Source organism: Rattus norvegicus, chromosome 12 (assembly GCF_021556685.1).
Source record: "Rattus norvegicus strain SHRSP/BbbUtx chromosome 12, alternate assembly SHRSP_T2T, whole genome shotgun sequence".
Classification (NCBI taxonomy): domain Eukaryota; kingdom Metazoa; phylum Chordata; class Mammalia; order Rodentia; family Muridae; genus Rattus; species Rattus norvegicus.
Genome location: NC_141545.1, coordinates 9,036,831 through 9,055,808, shown reverse-complemented (window position 1 = coordinate 9,055,808; position 18,978 = coordinate 9,036,831). Strand labels below are relative to the sequence as shown.

At 45.9% G+C, this 18,978-nt stretch overlaps 1 protein-coding gene and 1 long non-coding RNA gene across 7 annotated transcripts in view; one reads left to right on the top strand and one right to left on the bottom strand.

Annotated features, from left to right (window-relative positions):
- Positions 1-13,010, bottom strand: part of Evi5l (ecotropic viral integration site 5-like) — a 38,906-nt gene extending 25,896 nt beyond the window's left edge. For all 4 annotated transcript variants that reach the window (NM_001432039.1, NM_001432040.1, NM_001432041.1 and 1 more), the window contains 1 exon segment: positions 12,814-13,010. The gene's annotated coding sequence lies outside the window, so the exon portion shown is untranslated.
- A 1,276-nt stretch (positions 13,011-14,286) lies between these two features.
- LOC103690865 (uncharacterized) overlaps positions 14,287-18,978 on the top strand; it is a 29,440-nt gene continuing 24,748 nt past the window's right edge. For 2 of the 3 annotated variants that reach the window (XR_015634534.1, XR_015634533.1), the window contains exons 1-2: positions 14,294-14,434; positions 15,550-15,664. This is a non-coding gene — a long non-coding RNA (uncharacterized LOC103690865). Of the gene's footprint in view, positions 14,435-15,549; positions 15,665-18,978 lie in introns of all 3 variants that reach the window. The other variant, XR_015634532.1, reaches the window with a different exon arrangement.

The following is an 18,978-nucleotide window of genomic DNA, read 5'->3' as shown; positions in this document are numbered from 1 at the left end:
CTTCTCTTGATTAATTTAACAGAGGTGGGAAGCCCCCTGTGGGACTAAGAGAAAGTGAGCAAATCACCAGAGCCTGTTACTCTGTGCTTCCAGACTGTGAGCTCCGTGTGTTCCCACAAGTTCTGCTGCCTGACATGATGGATGACACAAAATGGTGAGCCAAAACAAACCCCGTTCCCTGAAGGTGCGTTTGTCAGGATATTGAATCACAACAACAGAAAAGAACCTAAGGCAGCAGTCAAGGTGGGCCTCAAGCTTGTGACCCTCCTCCAGCCTCCTGAGAGCTGGGATTCACAACTGGAGCCACCACATCTGTCTGGCTCATGGCTTCTGAAGCTGAGTCAGAACAGAGGGCTGAGCAAACATGGTGCTGGTGGCCAGCAACTGAGGAGGATAGAGAAGTCCAGATGGTTTTTTTTTGTTTTTTGTTTTTTGTTTTTTTGTTTTTTCTTTTCGGAGCTGGGGACCGAACCCAGGGCCTTGCGCTTGTTAGGCAAGCGCTCTACCGCTGAGCCAAATCCCCAACCCCTGAAAAGTCCAGATGTCAAGTGTCTCTGAGTTCCTCTTCCTTTTCCCTCTCTGGCATGTGGGCATTGCTGGCTGTCATTTCTCTCTCTCTCTCTCTCTCTCTCTCTCTCTCTCTCTCTCTCTCTCTCCTCTCTCTCTCTCTCTTGAAGCTTTTCTCTCTAGTTAATAAGGAGAGCCACCTGCTTCTCTTCCTCTCTGGCCAGGTCTTCTTAGTTACCTTGCAAGGGTGTCCTGTAGCCTGGGCTGGCCTCAGACTCACTAAGCAGCCAAGGATGGCTTTGAACCCCTGGTCTCTCTGCCTCCATCTTCTAAATACCATGATAACAAAATACTGTGATAAAAGGCCTCTGTAATCTTGACCAGTTTATACAGAGACAGAATCCAAGATTGTGTGCACGCTAGTCCAATATATCCCCAGTGCACTCTTAGGGTTTATTTTAATTTTATTTTTCTAAAGATTTATTTTCTGTGCATGAATATTTACTGCTTGTATGTAAGTATACCACATGTGTACCTGGTGCCCATGGGGGCTAAAAGAAGCCACTGGGTCTTCTAGAACTGGAGTTAAGGATGGTTGTAAGCTACTGTGTGCGTGCTGGGAGTAGAACCTGAGTCCCCTGCAAGAACAACCAAAAGAGCATCTCTCCAGCCCCATTGTCAGAATCCAAACAAACGAATGTAGATGCTTTTTTGTTTTTTCTTTCTACCAGTGGCTATCCAGGATCGCCAGCTGGCCCTCAACAGCTCCATCATTCCCCAGCTCCTTCACAAGGTTTGATGACCTCTTACCCTAAGGCAGGAGTCACTCTTGATCTTCCTGGCGAAACAGTCACTCAAAATGTGTATGATGCTCAGAATGGAACAGCCAGAGAGTTTCTCGAAGTTATAAGTTTCAGTAGGATCCCGTAGTTTCCTACTAGACGTCTGCCCAAGACGTTGAAGTATCCCCGTGTAAAAGTGTACTTGTTAGTGTACATAAAAGTGCACAGTGCTGCTCACAGTAGCTACAAAGTACAAATGATGCAAGTGCCCATCAGTGGAGGAGTGCATCAACCAAGACACACACTGGGATATTAGTCACAAAAAGGAATGATATACTGACATATACTACAACATGGGTGTATGCTATGTTCAGTGAGAGACTCAAGTTATAGGTGGTTATATTTCCCCTTAGGTATGCAGATTAGAGGAAACTATAGTGTTAAGAAATGGATTAGTGCTTTCCTGGGGCAGAGACAGAGGACCAAGTAGAATGACTGCCTAGATGGTAGGTAATGGTGATGGCCGTACAACAATATGCATGTGGTAAACTTTAGGTTGATCTTTTTTTGTTATATGAATTACGCCTCAATCAAAAAGATGAAGGATAAGGTAGGCTGCAAAGGAACTAAGGCACAGCAGCCATCAGGTAGGGTAATCACAGTTACTCAGCAGGCTAATATAGGAGGACTACAAGTTCGAGGTCCAGCTAGGCTGGAGAGTTCAAATTGCTATTGGCTATACAATGAGTTCCAAATCAGCCTAGGAAACATGATACCTTGTTCCAAAATTTAAAAAAGATAAAAATAAAAGAAATGGGAATGTAGTTCAGTGGAGGACACTTGCCTAGCATGCATGAGGTCCTGTACTGGAAAAAAAAATCCCCAGCACTGAGAAAGAAAATAAAACAAAACAAAGTTAGGAGAGGGATGGAACACCAGAGGAAGTCAAAACAATCCTGCACTAATCAAAGCCTTCTCTTTTAGGGCTTGTGAACTAGGGTGAGATTTTGGAAAGACCCCTTTGGCCTACTATATGTAGTTGAATCCAACACATTCTTTCTTCCTCCTTCCCTCTCTATTCTTTTGTTTTGTTTACAGGTGTCATCACCATGCTCAATTTCGTATGGTACTAGGATAGAACCCAGGGCCTGGAGCATTCTGGGTGAGCATTCTGTTAGTTGAGCTGCAGTTCTGATTCTCCGAGAATTCCATTTTTCAATTAAAAACAATTAATTAATTACTTTCAATTAACTAATTAATTAATTTAGTGGTGTGGATGTGTGTGGCGACGTGTGTGTGAAGGTGTGAGGGCCATTTATGAGGTCATTTCTGTGCTCCATCCCTAGGACTGAACTAAGGCTGTCACATTTGCTGGTAAGTGCTTTTACCTACTGAGCCATCCCTCCAGCTTTGAACGTTCTTTTTTTTTTTTTTTCTTTTTTTCATTTCTTATATTCATTTTATGTGTTTGAGTGCTTGGCCTGCATATATAAAGGTATACCTGGTGCCCTCAGATGTTAGAAGAGGGTGTTGTATTCTCTGGAACTGGAGTTAAGGATGGTTGTAAGTCATCATGTGAGTGTGGGAACTGAAGCTGACAAGAGCGATAAATGCTCTTAACCACTGAAATCTCTCTCCAGCCCACAGCCCCAAGCATGCTTACTATGCAGTCTGTCAATCTCGTTCTACCATCCTAATGTTTAACTACACCCACACCTTAGCCCAACATACATGCTTCCCCCCAACACACACGACTATGTATATATGTGTGTGAGTGCTTGCACATGGGGAGGGGGATGGACTTATATGCACTAGGATGCATGCAGAGAGAACAGAGGTTGATATCTGACATCTTCTTCAATTGTTCACATTATAGATGAGGCAGGAACTCACACTTAGACTCAGAGTTCATCTACATTGCTAGCCTACCTAGACAGAATTAAAGGTGGGCCATAACACCCATCAGGCACTAGGTGTGTACCAAGGATCTGACCTCCAGTCCTTGTACAGGGCATGTCTTGACAACTGAGCAGTTTCCCCAGCCCCCTACATAAATCTTGTGCCGATGGCATCTGTCCTTGCCTGCCTTATTATGATTTGAGGACAAAGCAGTATCTTAATTTTTTTGCTGTAATCCCTTAATGTACTATTAGAATTTGGCAGGTGCTCAGTAAACATTTGTTGAATGAATCAAGACAAAAATTCCCATGTGGTTCAGAGAGGTGATCAGGGTCAGTAGCAACAGTAACCTTATAAGGATATCATATGCCCTTGACAGTAGGTGATGGGGAAGGGTGCTTTAATTCTGTGGTTTTTCTCCATTGAAGTCATTGCTTCACTCTAACTATGAGGATGCCAGAGAAGTCCTGATGAAGGGACACTGCGTGAGATAGCAACCAGACCTCTTGCCTGTGAAGGTCATCAGAAACAAGGGCATTACAAGGAGGTGCCATAGCCCTGAGCAGCTGGAGGAAATATAATAGCTATCATAGGGACAAAAAATGGGCACTAGAGGTAGGTGGGGGAGATGGATCAATGGATAAAGTACTTGCTGGGTATGTTTGAGGACTTGAGTTTGAATCCCCTGAACACTTGTAAAGCTGGAGAAGTAGTGCATGTCTGCAATCCCAGTATTCCAGTGGCAAGACAGGAGGTAGGGAGACGAGAAGTCATAGCAACTCTCAGGCCCAGCCAGCCTAACAACAAACAACATGGATGACGTGGTCAGATGTTTCAGGGTGTCTTTTAACTTCCACATGCATAAAGTGCATGCACTTGCATGCCTAAACACGTCATACAGACATATATATCCAATAAACAAAAAATGTGTGTTAAAAATCAGGGTGTTGGACTGGAGAGTTTGCTCAGCAGCTAAGAACTCTTGCTGCTCTCAGAGGACCTGAGTTAGGTTCCTAGTACCCAGGTCAGTCAGCTGTCAGCAGCCTGCAACTCCAGCTTTATGGGACCTGATGGCCTCTTCAGACATCCACATGCACATGTTCATGCACACAAACTTAATCAGACTCATATACATGTGAATAAAAATAAAAATCTTTAGGGACTGTAGAGATGGTTCAGTAGTTAATAACATGTACTGCTCTTACATACACATTTGCACATAAAATAAAAATGTAATAAGGTCATTTGGTCACATAATGAATCCAAATCCATCCTGGGCTACAAGAGATCCTATCTCAAAAAAAAAAACCTCATCCAAAATTATAAAAGTTATACTATATATATATATGTATATATATACACACATATATATATATGCTAATACACTTGTATTTGTGCTACTCATGATCAAACCAAGGACTTCATGCTAGACAAGTTATCTACTACTGAACTACATCCCCAACCTCACAGAATATTGCTCAAAAAAGATTGTGTACAAGGTTAGTTAGAAAAATAAAGAAAAGAACATAAAATATTAGAAAATAAAAAAGCACCATACTGGTAGGGAGAGGGTCATTGGTTGGTACCCCAATTCTGTCATCAGAAGAGGATTTGAACTTGGTTTTCTCTCTCCAGTCTTTGCTCTAAGGTCATCCATGATGCTTCTGCATTCTCTACATTTTTATTTTAAAAACAGTATATGGTTAAAATATATGTATATTATATTTAACATATAACATATATAACATAATATTATTATATATGTATATGGGCCAGGGACGTGGCTCAGTTGGCAGCATGGTTGCCTAGCATATATGAAGCCCTGGGTCCCATCCCCAGCACCACATAAACCAGGTGTGTGGGCTAGAAGGATGGCTCGGTGGTTAAGAGTACTTGCTGCTTAACCATGAGGACCTGTGTTCTGATCCCAGCACCCAAATGACAAAGCAGAACAGTGCTGTGGTAACCCCAGTGTTGTAAGGGCCAGAAGTAAGACTATTGCTGGATTTGCTAGATGCTAGCCTAGTCTGAAAATGTGGGCTCCAGGTTCAGGGAGAGACCCCGTTCCAAAGGAGTAAGTCAGAGTGAGAGAGGAAGACTCTGACTCCTTTCTTTGACCTCTGTGGACATGTACAGGTGTGTGCACTTGCACAAATATCCCCCTTCCATAAAACCTGACATGGTGGTTTATGCCTGTCATTTCAATACTCAGAAGTTAGAGGCAGGAAGACCAGGAGCTCAAGGTCAGTTTCAGCTATATAGGGAGATTGATGCTAACATAAAACCCTCTCCTATCTCAAAAAAGCAAGCAACAACAAGAAAACGAAAACAAAGTTGCGCATGGTGGTGCACACCTTTAATCCCAGCACTCAGAAGGCAGAGGCAGGAGAATCTCTGAGTTTGAGGCCAGCATGTGTGGGTCCATGCTCTGCCCTGCAGCTGTGCTGTGGCTGCTCCAAAGTGCTGAGACAGCACGTGGGAATCCACAGCTACTGTTTTTCAGCGCAGTGAGCCAGCATGCCTACATGTGCAACTTCTATGGGGTGCATGGCATCATGAAGAGGAATAAAGACCCCAAAATTCCCTTTTGAAAAATTTGAATTGAACTGAAAATTGAAAATATCTTGTTTCAGATCCCCTCCCTCCCAGGATTACCACAAACATAGATTCAGTTCAGGATCTGAAGCTTGGAATAGTGCTACCTGACCCCAATTTTTCCAAACTGGTCAGCAGACCATCACTGCTGTGGCTGTCCCCAAATCCTGGGGCAATGGTAAGGCTGGTTTTCAGCTCTTTTGTTTGGCAAAGGGTAGGCTATATAGTTCCTGGGGTAACAAGGACAACATTGAGGATTGCTTTCTTCTCACTTTCATTTTAGCTATTTTAAATTTTCTTCTTCTCTTCCTCCTCCTCTTCTTTCTCCTTCTCCTTGTCTTCCTCTTCCTCCTCCTCCTTTTCCTCCTCCTCTTCTTTTTGAGATAGAAATCATATATAGCCCTGGATGCTTTCAAACCTGATATGTAAAAGAGTATGACCTTGAAGTCCCTATCTCCCTGCCTCCACTTATTGAGTGCTAAGATGACAGATATAGACCACCAAGCAGATTAGTTTTAAATGACAGTTTGCTGTAACCTAGAATCACCAGGGAGGAATGTCTCAATTCCACAATTGCCTAAATCAAGTCAGCCTGTGGGTATATCTGTTGGGGACTGTCTTGACTGTTAAATGACAAGAGCCCACTGTGGGTGACACCAGTCCCTATGCTGGGCTCTGGAATGTTTGAGAGTAAAGAAATCTTGCTGAGCAAAAGTTAAGCAAGTAGGCAGCATGGACATTCTCTGCTCTTGATAGTCATCTAAGTTCCTGCTCCAACTTCCCCGAAATGATGGGCTGTAACCTTGAATCGTAAGCCAAAATAAACCCTTCTTCTCTCGTTATTTTGATTGGGGTCTTTTTTGAAAATTCATTTTATTGCCAGGTGGTGGTGGTACAGCCTTTAATCCCAGTCCTTGGTAGGCAGAGGCAGAAGTATCTCTGAGTTCCCAGTCTAGTCTACAGAGTTCCAGAGTGGGCAGGGCTACACAGAGAAGCCCTGTCTTAACAACAATGACAACAACAACCAACCAACCAAACAAACATCCTCCCTCCCAAAAATTTTTTCATTTGTATTTATTTTGGGTTTTAAAGTGTTCAGATTAAAGGCATTTGCTACCATGCCCAGTGAAATCTTATTTTTAATTATGTGTAGTGTGTACTTGTGTCTCTGTGTGGTGTATGTATATGAATATAGGCACCCCTGGAGGGTACAAGAAGAGGGCATCAGACACCCAGTTAGAGAGTTGTAAGTCCCGCAGCACGGATGTTGGGAAGTGAACTTAGTTCCTGTGCAGAGCAGCAGGTACTGTAATTGCTGAGCTGTCTTTCAAACTTCTGGCCATGGTACTTTATCCAGCAATAGAAATGAAGATAGAACAGCTATGAAATCTGGTTTTTATAGTGCTGGGGATTGAACCCAGGACTTTGTGCATGCTAAGCAAGCATTCTACCAATGGTGCTACATACCCTGTCAGTTTTACCCATTTCTTCAAGATGTTCTGCAAGTTTTCATATTCGAGCAGTGTAGATAGTTATTCTAGATCATTTAGCTCCTCCTATACTCCTGTGACCCAGGGTATCATGACATTTCAATCTGTAAACAGGGCTAATGATAGTACTCAACCAACACTCTTTCTCTCCCCCTTCCCTCCCTCCCTCCCTCCTCCCCTACTCTTATTTTTTCCACTCCCACTTTTGTCCTGTGTTTAGGATCAGCAGTGGCCTATATTTATTCCCTGCTGGATGGACAGTTCCTTGAGGACTCCACAGTCCAGGGCAAATTGTCCCTTAATGGTGACAATGTTTAAGGACTAAACACTATAAAACTATAATCACTTTTGTTGGGAAGAACAGGAGCAGTAACAGCAACACACTTCAGGTGGCGACCTGAGGGTGGACCTACAAATTCACGTGACGTAAAAAAAAAAAAGTTTACGTTGTGTGCCCTTATCAGCTTATTTCCTGCCACTGCAACTGGTTCACTTGGCAGTAAATTTCTTCATTTTCTCTATTTTAATGTCCTTGAAAATGACAGGAAGAACATCAAAGCCCTTTCCCAAGGGCTTCCCGTGGCAGGTGCACAGGTGGAGATATACTTCTCTGTCATCTGTGCCAGCTTTCTGGGCTTGTTGGGCTGGATGGTGGGCATGGGCGAGGCAGCTTGATTAACATTACCTGAGGCAGACAGATCTGACCTCTTTCTGTTGCAGAAATGGCTAAGGGAGGGAAGCCCATTAGCTTGTAAAATCAAACACATTTAACTGAGAAGCTGCTCTGTGAATCTGGAATTCACCTGTGAAAAACACAGATAGCCCCCCTCCTTTCATGGGATTTGCTCATGGGCTGTGTATCATGACAGGTATCGGTGAAAATAAATACTTCATGGGGGTTCTGAGGAGATGTTCCATGGATAAAGTGTTTGTTGTAAAAGCAGTGTTTAGACTCATAGAAGCCAGGTCAAAGATGAGCGGGAGGGGCTGAAGAAATAGTTAAGAGCACTGGCGGCTCTTGCACAGCTCCCACACTAAGACTGACAACTGTCCGTAACTCTAATTTCAGAGGACCTAATTCCCTCTTTTAGCTGTGGGAATTGTACAAAATGCATGGACATACATGTAGGCCAATCAGGGATACACATAAAAATTATTAAAAATAAAAAAAAGCAGAGAAGGGATGGTGGCCATTTGTAATTCAAGCATTTGGGGCACAGAGATAGGAGATCTCTAGGCAAGCTGGCTAGCTAGACAAACTGGAGAGCTGCAGATTTATCAAGAGACCCTGTGTTAGTGGGTGAAAGTGGACAGGAACAGAGGAAGACACTCTGCCCTCCACAGGGACAGGCACACAAGTGCATCTTCACAGACACTTGTGTCCATTTGCCAAACATACAAGTACACCAGACATACACACAGGCAAACACCAACTACTTAAGGATCCTATTTTAGAGGGCCAGGGAGATAGTTGAGTACTTTCCATGAGAGCATGAGGACTTGAGTTTCAGGGCTACCATCCCTATGAAAGGCCACACACAGTGGTGTGTGCTTGTAATATCAGTTCTTGGGAAGCAGAGGCAGGAGGGTCCCTGGGGCCTAGCCAGAGATCTCTCCCCACACTCCTCTGCCAAGATAGGGTTTTTCAATGTAGCCCTGGCTGTCCTTAAACTGACTCTGTAGAATGGGCTGTCCTTGAACTCACAGAGATTCTCCTACCTCTGCTTCCTGAGTGTTGGGACTAACCAGCATGCACCAACCACCACCCAGATGAGAGATCTCTTTCAAAAAACAAGGTAGACAGTGTCTGGAGAGATGGCTCTGTGGTTAAGAGCACTGGCTGCTCTTGCACAGAACCAGAGCTCGATTTCCAGTACCTACGTGGCAGCTTACAACAGATCCTAAAGAATGACACCCAAGGCTGATCTGGGACTCTACATGTACATACACACACGTGTGTTAACTCATACTTGAAATATTCACATACACCCACCATGTCACCTACAAACAAAAGATTTTTCAAGTGCATGGATACATGCTTAGAACAGACAGTAAAGTGCAGGCTAAATATGCTAAAAGGGCACTGGAAATGTTCCTCTGAGGGATAGGTTTCTTTTCCAACTGGGGTGGACACAGGGAGCATGCTAGCTCTTAACAACTTCCTTCTTTCTAGTGCTTGATTTTGGCTTTCCTGGAGATGGTATGGTTTGTACCTTCTCCCAACTTTTCCAATTTCAGATCCCCTTTTGACCACGAGTGCTTGATAGATCACATGTGGCATACTCTGGCTGGAAGGATAAAGCTCATCCACCCATCCGTCAATCCATCCGTCCACCCATACGTCCACCCATCCGTCCACCCCCAGAAGTCACACATCCCTTGAAAGAACTGTGCTGGTTCTCAGTCCATCCAAGTTCTTCTGGAACACCCTACCCTGCTGTGCCTGCTTGGTGAATGCATCCACAAGGCATTCCCGTCACACCTTCCTGGATGTCCTAGGGATGCCCTGGTCCTTTCTCAGAGCCCTTACAGCAGTACAGGGTAAGTAATTCTGTCTCCTGCATTCCTACAGCAGCAGCAGCAGCAGCAGCAGCAGCAGCAGCAGCAGCAGCAGCAGCAGCAGCAGCAGCAGCAGCAGCGTGATAGCAAAGGCACCCACTAGAGCACTGACTCCTTCCGGTTGCTCAGGATTAAATGAGATGATATGCAAATTATGTTTGACACAGCAAACACAGGCATGAGCTCAGTCAATGTATGCTTCTGGGTCCAATTCTTCCCCAAGCTGGGTGTGCAGGCTTTAGATACAGGACACCCGGCTCAATTCCCTGGGCACAGTGGGGTTATCACCCATAAACACTGACATTATATTCTACAAGGAGATGGGTTTCTCATCCACCAGTACCTATCAAAGCACAGATACAAAAGACAATGTATCCATATCCTCAGGACACAGCAAAGCTGTGTGGGTTCTACTCAAAAACTTGAAGCCTTCTGGTACTTTCTATAGAGTTCACAGTCTATCCCAGGGGCCCTGTCTACCCTGCTGCATCCATCTGTGCAAAGTCCCCTGGGGAATGGGAGGAGGTCTTGCAGTTTCCCATGGGCCACATGACCTTCAAGTCTTTTCGTGCACTCTCGCTCTCAAATGGACATGATAAACTTCTATCTCATGTCCATCAGGATGGCTGGCCGGGACTTCCCCATGTCCTCAGTCCTTTCAAGCCTTCCAAGAGACCCCTGTGTGACTACAAGTCCCATAACAGACCGTCTTTTTTCTTCATTCTTTCAGCCCTGATTTAAGCCAGCCTCCTGTAAGATGGCTAAGTTCTTTAATCCACTGAGGACAGGGAGGTCAGGGCCGGTGACGATACCAACTTTGCTAAGTGACTGTTCTGCTAAACCCCAGTGTTCTTTTCACTGCTCTCAGGAAACAAGGCCACACCCTAATCTCCCTTACAGCACAGAGTACTACTATTCTAAGGGTTTATCCCCCAAACCCCCATTTTCCAGATGGAGAAGCTGAGGCTCTAAGCCAAGATGAGGTTTTATTTTTTTCAAATCCGTCCAGAATTTGTTTGTAAATATTCTATAAGGAAGAGGAAACCTAGGCTTTTTATCTGGGTCTCTCCAGGCATAACTAAATGCTTGTTTGGAGCTGGCTTGTTCTGGATTCTCCTCACACTCTGCAGTCCTATAAACTACAGCCAGTTCTGCAATCTCTTCTTTCCTCTCTGTCTTGGGCCTCAGTTCTTGCGCCAGGGCCAAGCCACCTGCGATCCCTTCCAAACCACCACAGTCAACCACAGGAACCCAGAGCGAACCCACAGGTGGGACCCTAGGATGAAAGCCGTGTGGCAGAATTGGTGGGAAGAACCAATACAACCATGAGAGAGTGAGGGATGTGGGGAGTCTGGCTGGGACAGACTGGTTGGGAGTGGTGTACTCAGGGTTGGGGGTGTCAAGCAGAGCACTCGTCCTTTCAACAGTTCCCCCAGTCCTCTTCATATTTTTTCCCCTTCTGAAAATATTCCTTAAAGAGGTGCTTGCTTTTGGCAGGTCTGACCCAGTCCGAGCAGATCCCAAACGCTAGGAGGAAGCTGTTTGATTTTGACCAAACATTGGTGTTGAGTTAAAGAACTCACAGGGCTCTCAGAGATGGGGCCTTGATGAGCACCTTAGATGGCAGCACAGTTTATATTATTTGAGGCCAGCAGATGCCGTAGACTCAGGGATGCTGGTCCTACCAGTCTGGTCAGACTTTAGGATTGGGGCCAGGAGCAGCTGGAAGATCTCGCTCCCCATGGTATGTGTAGGGGGTGCCATTGATTTGGAAATGGGCAGTGGTTCCTTTTGGGACACTGGCATAGGAAAGAATGTCCTTTCTACGAAAAGGGGTAAGGCAAGGAGAGACAGAGAGAGTGAAGAGATTTGTGGTAGGTAGATTCTAGGCCCTGACACCCCCTGGAGTCCCACTGTAGTCCCCATCTCAAAGAGAATGGGGTGGAAGGGACAGGCTAGCTGCTGGGGACAGAGCTTGTTGCCCCACAATCTTCTGTCTTTTGTCTGAATTAGGAGGTCTGTTGAGGGTATTGGGCTCAAGGTGTGTAGAAGTTCTTAAGGGTGTGTGTGTGTGTGTGTGTGTGTGTGTGTGTGTGTGTTATAGAGAGAGAACACTCGTGGGCCTGGGTCTGTGTTGGACCCCTAGGTTCCTGTACATTTAGGGGTATCTAAATGACCCCACTGTGTATCTCTCAAGAAGATGGACTGGGAGGGTGTGTCTATGGGGGATGGGATTCAGCATTATCTTTTGGGAAGTCGGAGCACTCGTTTCTCCAGGAAGATGCAATCTAGATGGCTCAAGATCAGCAACAGTGTATGGTCCTCTCAGAAGACCAGAAGTGATTTTGTTTTTCAGTGGAGCACTTGAACAGGAGGGGTGCCAAGCGAGAAGGCTGAGCGATGTGTCTGGATTCGGTTGGGAATCTTTCCATTTAAGAGGCGAGGCATGGGTTTCTGTGGAGTCAGAAGGAAAGAGTCTAGGGCTCTGATCTTGGTCTCCTTGGAGAGGATGAGGGTGTAGGCCAGATCCAGAAGACAGGAACCCAAGCGAGGGGTTTCGGGGGATGTAAAGGCAAGAGATGTGCAGATGGGAGGGGTCCTGGATTCAGGTTGTGGACTGGAGGGGGACGCTCGTGGTGTGTGTGTAAGATGGGGGGGGGCAGGTCCGCAGACTGGGGGATGGGGAAACCCTGGACAGGTTATGAGAGGAGTCCTGGGACGATGTACAGAGGTTTTGAGCCTGTGGGGGACGTCAGGAAGAGACATGAGGTCCTAGAAGCCCTGGGAAGGATCCTGAGGGGATCAGGAAGGAGGGTGGGCGGAGGCCGGAGTTCCAGGGTCCAGGGCTGGGAATGCCAAGGCTCCTAGCGCGGATTCTAGAGGCAAGGCGACCCCAGGTCATGCTCCTGGCTTGGCTTCCCCGCGGGGCCCCGCAGCACTGACGCCCCCAGGAGAAGAGGCCCGGTTCGGGGCCGCCCTACCTGCGCCGAGAGCGCCGCCATCGCCGCGCCTCGCCTCGCTGTCCCTGCGCTGCGTCGTCCGATGCCCCTACCCGCGGTCGCGTCTGCTCGGGGGTCCCGCAAACCCCGCGGCCCGGCCCCTTTCAATCAGCCACCCCCGGGGACCGCGGCCGTCGCCGGCTCCGCCACTGCCATTTCACCCGCTGACAGGAGCCACTGCCCCGCCCCCCCAGCCAGTCAACCAATTCACCACCCCCTTAGGCCCTTGGCTCCACCCACTGTAGAAGAATGACATGGGATCTGACCAATCCATAGCTAGCCCATGAGGCGGACCCTGGCTACGGTTCTCTGAGGAGAGGAGCGAATTGAAAGGAGAGAATCTGTGATAGACGTCTAATTTTGCCTATCAAAACAAGTAATAATATTGATCGACACCTTAACTACTAATAATGACGGGCAAGAGGTGTGCCCCAGAAGGAAAGCTGCGGCCTTGAGCAACCCTTTGCTGAGGCACTAAGCCCCGCCCAGAGCTAGCATTTCTACCCAATCATGAGAGGTTCTGAGCCGTCCATTACTATCTGCTCTTCAAACCTCGGCCCTGGTAACTGTTGAGATGGGAGGGGTGTGCTATGAAAATGATTGACGTCTAAGCGGTCAGTGACACGGATGGAAGGCGGGCTCTCGTATTTGACCAATGGAGTCATGAGACTGGGAATGAGGTTGGCGTCCCGGGCGGTAGGACTTAAGGCCCTGGGCTGAATGAAATGGAGGAGTTAATGAGGAGGCGTGTCCCAGGCAAGGAATAGGCGGGATCAGACAAGGGCCGGGATCTTGGCTTAGGTTTTAGAACCCGCGTATCTAGAAAGCTCCTCTTCAGAGCCAGGATCAGTGTGGCGGGCGGGTGATTAGGTCAGGTCCTACCCTTGCTGGGCGAATCTGGCGTCAAAACTCCCGATTATATCCCTCACCTGTCCCAACCATTCTCTCTCCTGGGGCGGAGAGGGGATGGGGCGTGGAGCATCGGAGGGGATGTCAGGTCTCCTTTAGGTCCAGAGCCACGCACGTAAGAGCTGCCTGTAAATGCTTGAAGAATGAATGAATGGGACTACGATTCTTTTGCCAAACTCCTCCTCCTTGTCCTCCTTTTTCTCCTCCACTTTCTCCTCCCACTTTCTGAGTTTTTTTTTTTTTTTTTTTTTTTTTTGTTTTGGAGATAGTCTCTTGTAGAGCAGCATGGCCTCAAAGTTTTCTATGTAGTAGAGGGTGACTTCGAACTCCAGATCCTCCCACCTTCACCTCCCACTCACCACCTTGGCCGGATCCTAGATTCTTTTAATAAGTAAGTGAGGGCATAGACCATGTATGAACCATCACTGACAGCTAGCAAGACTTAATACATGGATTACTCTAGGATGTGGGTATGGGCCTTGGATAGGGTGGGGCAGGGAAGGATGTGTCATAGAAGGAAAGGTGATATCATACCTTCAGCAGGGGAAGTGATTCCCCTCTGAAGGAGGCTGCAGAGTAGTGGAGTACAGCCTGATTCACAAAAGGCTACAAGAAAGTTCAGGCTGAAGATAGAGACGCAGGAGGGGAGACAGAGAGGAGTCTATTCAGAATAGAGAATGTCAGGATGTCTAAGGTTTGAGATCTTAACTCTTTGTATAGTGGGTACAGTGCCTACCTAGCATGCACAAAGCCCTGGGTTTGATCCTCAGCACTTTGGTAAAAAAAGATATGGCAATAAACACTTGTAGTCCCCAGCACAGGGGAGGTGAAGACAGGAAGGCAAGTTCAAGGTCATCCTCAGCTCAGCTACACAGTGACTCTGAGGCCAGCCTCGGTTACAGGAAGCGTGTCTCAAAGGGGGAGAGGCACCTGAACAGTTTGGTCAGGAGTTAACATTGATAATTGTTCTTCTTTTAAAAGAGCAATTTATTTACTTATTATATATGAGTACACTGTCACTGTCTTCAGACACACCAGAAGAGGGCATCGGATCCCATTACAGATGGTTGTGAGCCACCATGTGGTTGCTAGGATTTGAACTCAGGACCCAGGGAAAAGCAGCCAGTGCTCTTAATCAGCACTGAGCCACCTCTTTAGCCCTCCCAATTTCTATTTTCAAGTGCTTATAGGTAGTTTTGGGAAATCCGAGGATGTAGCTCAATAATAGAGAACTTGTTAAGCATATATGAGACCAAAGACTTCATCTCCAGTGCTTCAAGAAAGGTTTTTTCCCCTTTTGAGACAGGACCTCATTTAGCCCAGGATGGTCATACACTCAGTAGCCAAGCCTACCTTTGAACTTCTGATTCTCCCACTTCCACCTCCTAAGTGTTTTAATTACAGGCAGTGCCACCAGTTCAGTTTTATAGTCTTGGGCTTGAACCCACAGCTTCATGCATGCTAGGAAAGCACTATACCAACTGAGACATATCCCAAGCCCAATTAATTTTTTATTGTTTTGGGAGGAGGTCTATGTTCCCCAGGCTGGCCTGAAACTCCTGAGCTCAGGGGATCCTTTTGTTTCAACCTTCGAATCAGCAGGAGCTTGAGGCACGTATCATGGAGTTCCCCACGTGCATAGTCATTTGTGTCATGAACATTGTTTGCTCCTAGCAGATCATTGCATCCACACCAAGGCCTTACCTGACTCAACTCACCCCAAATAGGGAGTCCACAACAGACCAAAGTAACTATTCTCCTCAGGGACAGCTTGGTGAACCAGTGCATTTTTATTGGGGTTACTTACAGGAGCAGGGGAGGCTCAGAGGCAGCTGTGTCACCAAAGCAACACTCCAGGATGATCGAGGACTCCAGAAAGCTGCAGCCTGAGAGATCTCTGCAGGACTCGTAGGCCATGCCATAGGTGGGTCAGAGCCCTTTCCACTGCAGCAGCAGGCGTTACAGTGACCTTGGAGTAGGAACCTGGGTGAAACGTCTTTAATTTCAGCTTTCCCAGACTTGTGACATTTTCTTACTTCCGGAGTCTTGAAAGCCTCCTCCTTTCCTGGAGGGAGGCTGTGTAACAAGGGGATTCTTTCTAGATTCTCAGGCCCTGTAATACTTGCGAATGATTCAGTCACTAAGATCCCCATGTTCTCTGTTGTTTGGTTTTTATTTCTATTTCATGTGTATGGGTGTTTTGTCTGCATGATCAGTGTATCCTGTGTGTACCTGGTGCCCAGAGAGGCCACAGGAAAGCACTGGATTCTCTGGAACTGGGTGTGCAGATGCTCTCACTTGTGGGTGTTGGGAAATGAATTTAGGTCTTCTGGAAAAGTAGAACGTGTCTGTGTGCAGTGTGTGTGTGTGTGTGTGTGTGTGTGTGTGTGTGTGTGGTGTGTGTGTGTGTGTGTGTGTTTGCATGTGCATGTTTAGGTTGCAGAAGACCTTTTAGTAGTTTTCTATTTCTACCATATGGATCATGGGATTGAACTCAGGTCCCCAGACTTAGTAGTAAGTGCCTCTACTCATCAAGACATTGTGCTGGACTCTACTTTTAGTTAAAAATAATTTTTGAGACAGTATTGTAACTTTAATTTTTTTAAGGGCTATCTTTAACGATGGCTCTTAAATGCTTTAACCTCCCTTTTAGCCCACCATCCACCAGAGGTAGTGGGGAAAAAAGGATATGGGGGAAGTGGACCTGTTTCGAAAGGCTCTTTGGAGCAACTCCCATCTGTGTTGTCTGAAAATCAGCAGTTCAGTCCATAGTTTAGCATTGGCAGTTCGATCCATTCGCAAACAGTTCACAGATACATTAGCAGTCCAGTTCAGTAGTCACGTTAGCAACAGCAGTGACATGACCTAGCAGAGACAGCCCTGGCACAAGTCAGCAGGAGGGACCAGAGGGATGCCAGGAGAAGTTCTCAGCTGTGCCTCTCTCAGGGAAACAAAGATCAGCGAAGAGACCCACAAGCATTGCACGGCGAGCTCTGTAAGCAAGCCCAGCTCAACCACGGTCACTATCCAGAGAGTCCTATTTATACTCTCCAAACAGCGCATGTCCTCCACACGTCTTGCCTCACCATGTGTGTCTGTCTCAGCTGACATCACTCTGCTAATCAGCCCTAGTCTGTGGAAGTGGCAAGAAACTGCAGCACATCACCAGAAGTATTTTTGGCAGTTCTCTCTATGGAGTCCTGACAAAGGGAGCTCAACTTTGCAATGTAAGGAGGACTGATATAATACATGTCATTAGCAAAGAATCCATCATTCTGTGACCTTTCATGAGAGCTTGCTTTCACAGAACACCCTTTCTCCTGTGTCTGCTTCAGTGAAACGTTCCTTCACGAGTCTGCCTTAGTCTTTCACCTATGTCCACTTCAGATAAATGTTCCTTCACGTGTTTGCCCCAGCAAAACATCATTCAACTGATTTTCCAAAGAACTCTTAAGTTTCCACTTCACAGGGTCTTACTGTGTAGCCCTGCCTGGTCTAGAACTTTCTATGTAGCCTTGGCTGGCCTCAAACTCAAAAGAGATCTATTGGGGTTGGGGATTTACCTCAGTGGTAGAGCACTTGCCTAGCAAGCGCAAGGCCCTGGGTTCGGTCCCCAGCTCCGAAAAAAAAAGAAAAAAAAAAAAAGAAGGAAAAAAAAAAGAGTACGTCTAAAAAAAAAAAAAGGGCTGGAGAGATGGCTCAGTGGTTAAGAGCACCCAACTGCTCTCCCAGAGGTCCTGAGTTCAATTCCCAGCAACCACATGGTGGCTCACAACATCTGTAAAGAGATCAGATGCCCTCTTCTGGTGTGTCTGAAGACAGCTACAGTGTATTTATATATAATAAATGAATAAAAAAAAAGAGATCTATTGTTTGTTTTCTGGTGTATATTTATTGTTCTAGGTTTCATACGGACATTTTCATGCTGGCATATGCTCAAAGCTCCGTCAAATGCTCACACATTACCCCTCATCTTGCATACCCAGTACCCTTCCAGTTAGTCCCCTTTGCAACCTAAGCAGCTTTTCTTCTATTCTCATGTTGTGTAGACTGTGGTCACTGTGACTGGATCTGGAATCAACTAAAAGGTGAGCCAATAGAATTTTTGTGAGGATTTTTCTTGATCAGATAGTTTTAAGTGGTAACACCCACAGTAAGTGTGGGTGACATATTCTGGTCGCAGACTAGAGAAAGGACCCAGTCGGAGGAAGTATTTGCCTCTTCTTTCCCCGCTTGCCTTCACTCTTGTTGGTAAATCCGTAACTTCGTTTATCCTGTTTTGCATCTTAAAATACTTGACTGACGTTAAGACCCAGTTTTGGGCTTCCAACATGGACTGAAGACAGACGCTGTCCTGGCCTTCAGCACCAGCCTGAGATGGCTGAAGCACACAGCCTGGCATAGTGAGTCTTTTCAGTGTGATATAGTTATTACTGAGCTAGCCAGACTGCCCCGTGTAAGCTAACCTAATAAACCTCCTTGTTTAACTATTTATATTTCTACCTTTTATTCATGTGTGTATGTTTGTGTAACTGTAGGCGAGAGCATGCCTAGTGTCCATAGATGCCAGAGACAACATCAGATCCCCTGGAGCTAAAGTTATAAGTGGTTGTGAGCTGGGGAAAAAAACCCAAAAAAAAAACCTTGAGTCCTCCGGCTGGAGAGATGGCTCAGTGGTTAAGAGCACCGACTGCTCTTGTAGAGATCCTGGGTTCAATTCCCAGTAACCACATGGTGGCTCACAACCATCTGTAATGGGATCTGATGCCCTCTTCTGGTGTGTCTGAAGAGAATGACAGTGTACTCATGTATAATAAATAAATAACTAAGTCTTAAAAAAAGAGAAACTTGAGTTCTCAGAAAGAATAGAAAACACTCTTAACTATTGAGACATTTCTCCAGCCCCACAGTCCTTTTAATATATATTCAGTCTATCAATTCTGTGTCTGCAAAGACCCCTGACTAATACATATCCATACATGATTTTATGTATCTGTGTGTATAAAATCTAGAACCCACAAATAATAGAAAACATGACCGGGGTTGGGGATTTAGCTCAGCGGTAGAGCACTTGCCTAGCAAGCGCAAAGCCCTGAGTTCGGTCCCCAGCTCCGAAAAAAAAAAAAAAAAAAAAAAAAAAAAAAAAAAAAAAAAAAAGAAAACATGATGCCATCTGTACTTTGCTTAATTCACTTCATACAATTATTTTACGTTGCACCCTTTTAAAATCTTTTTTCT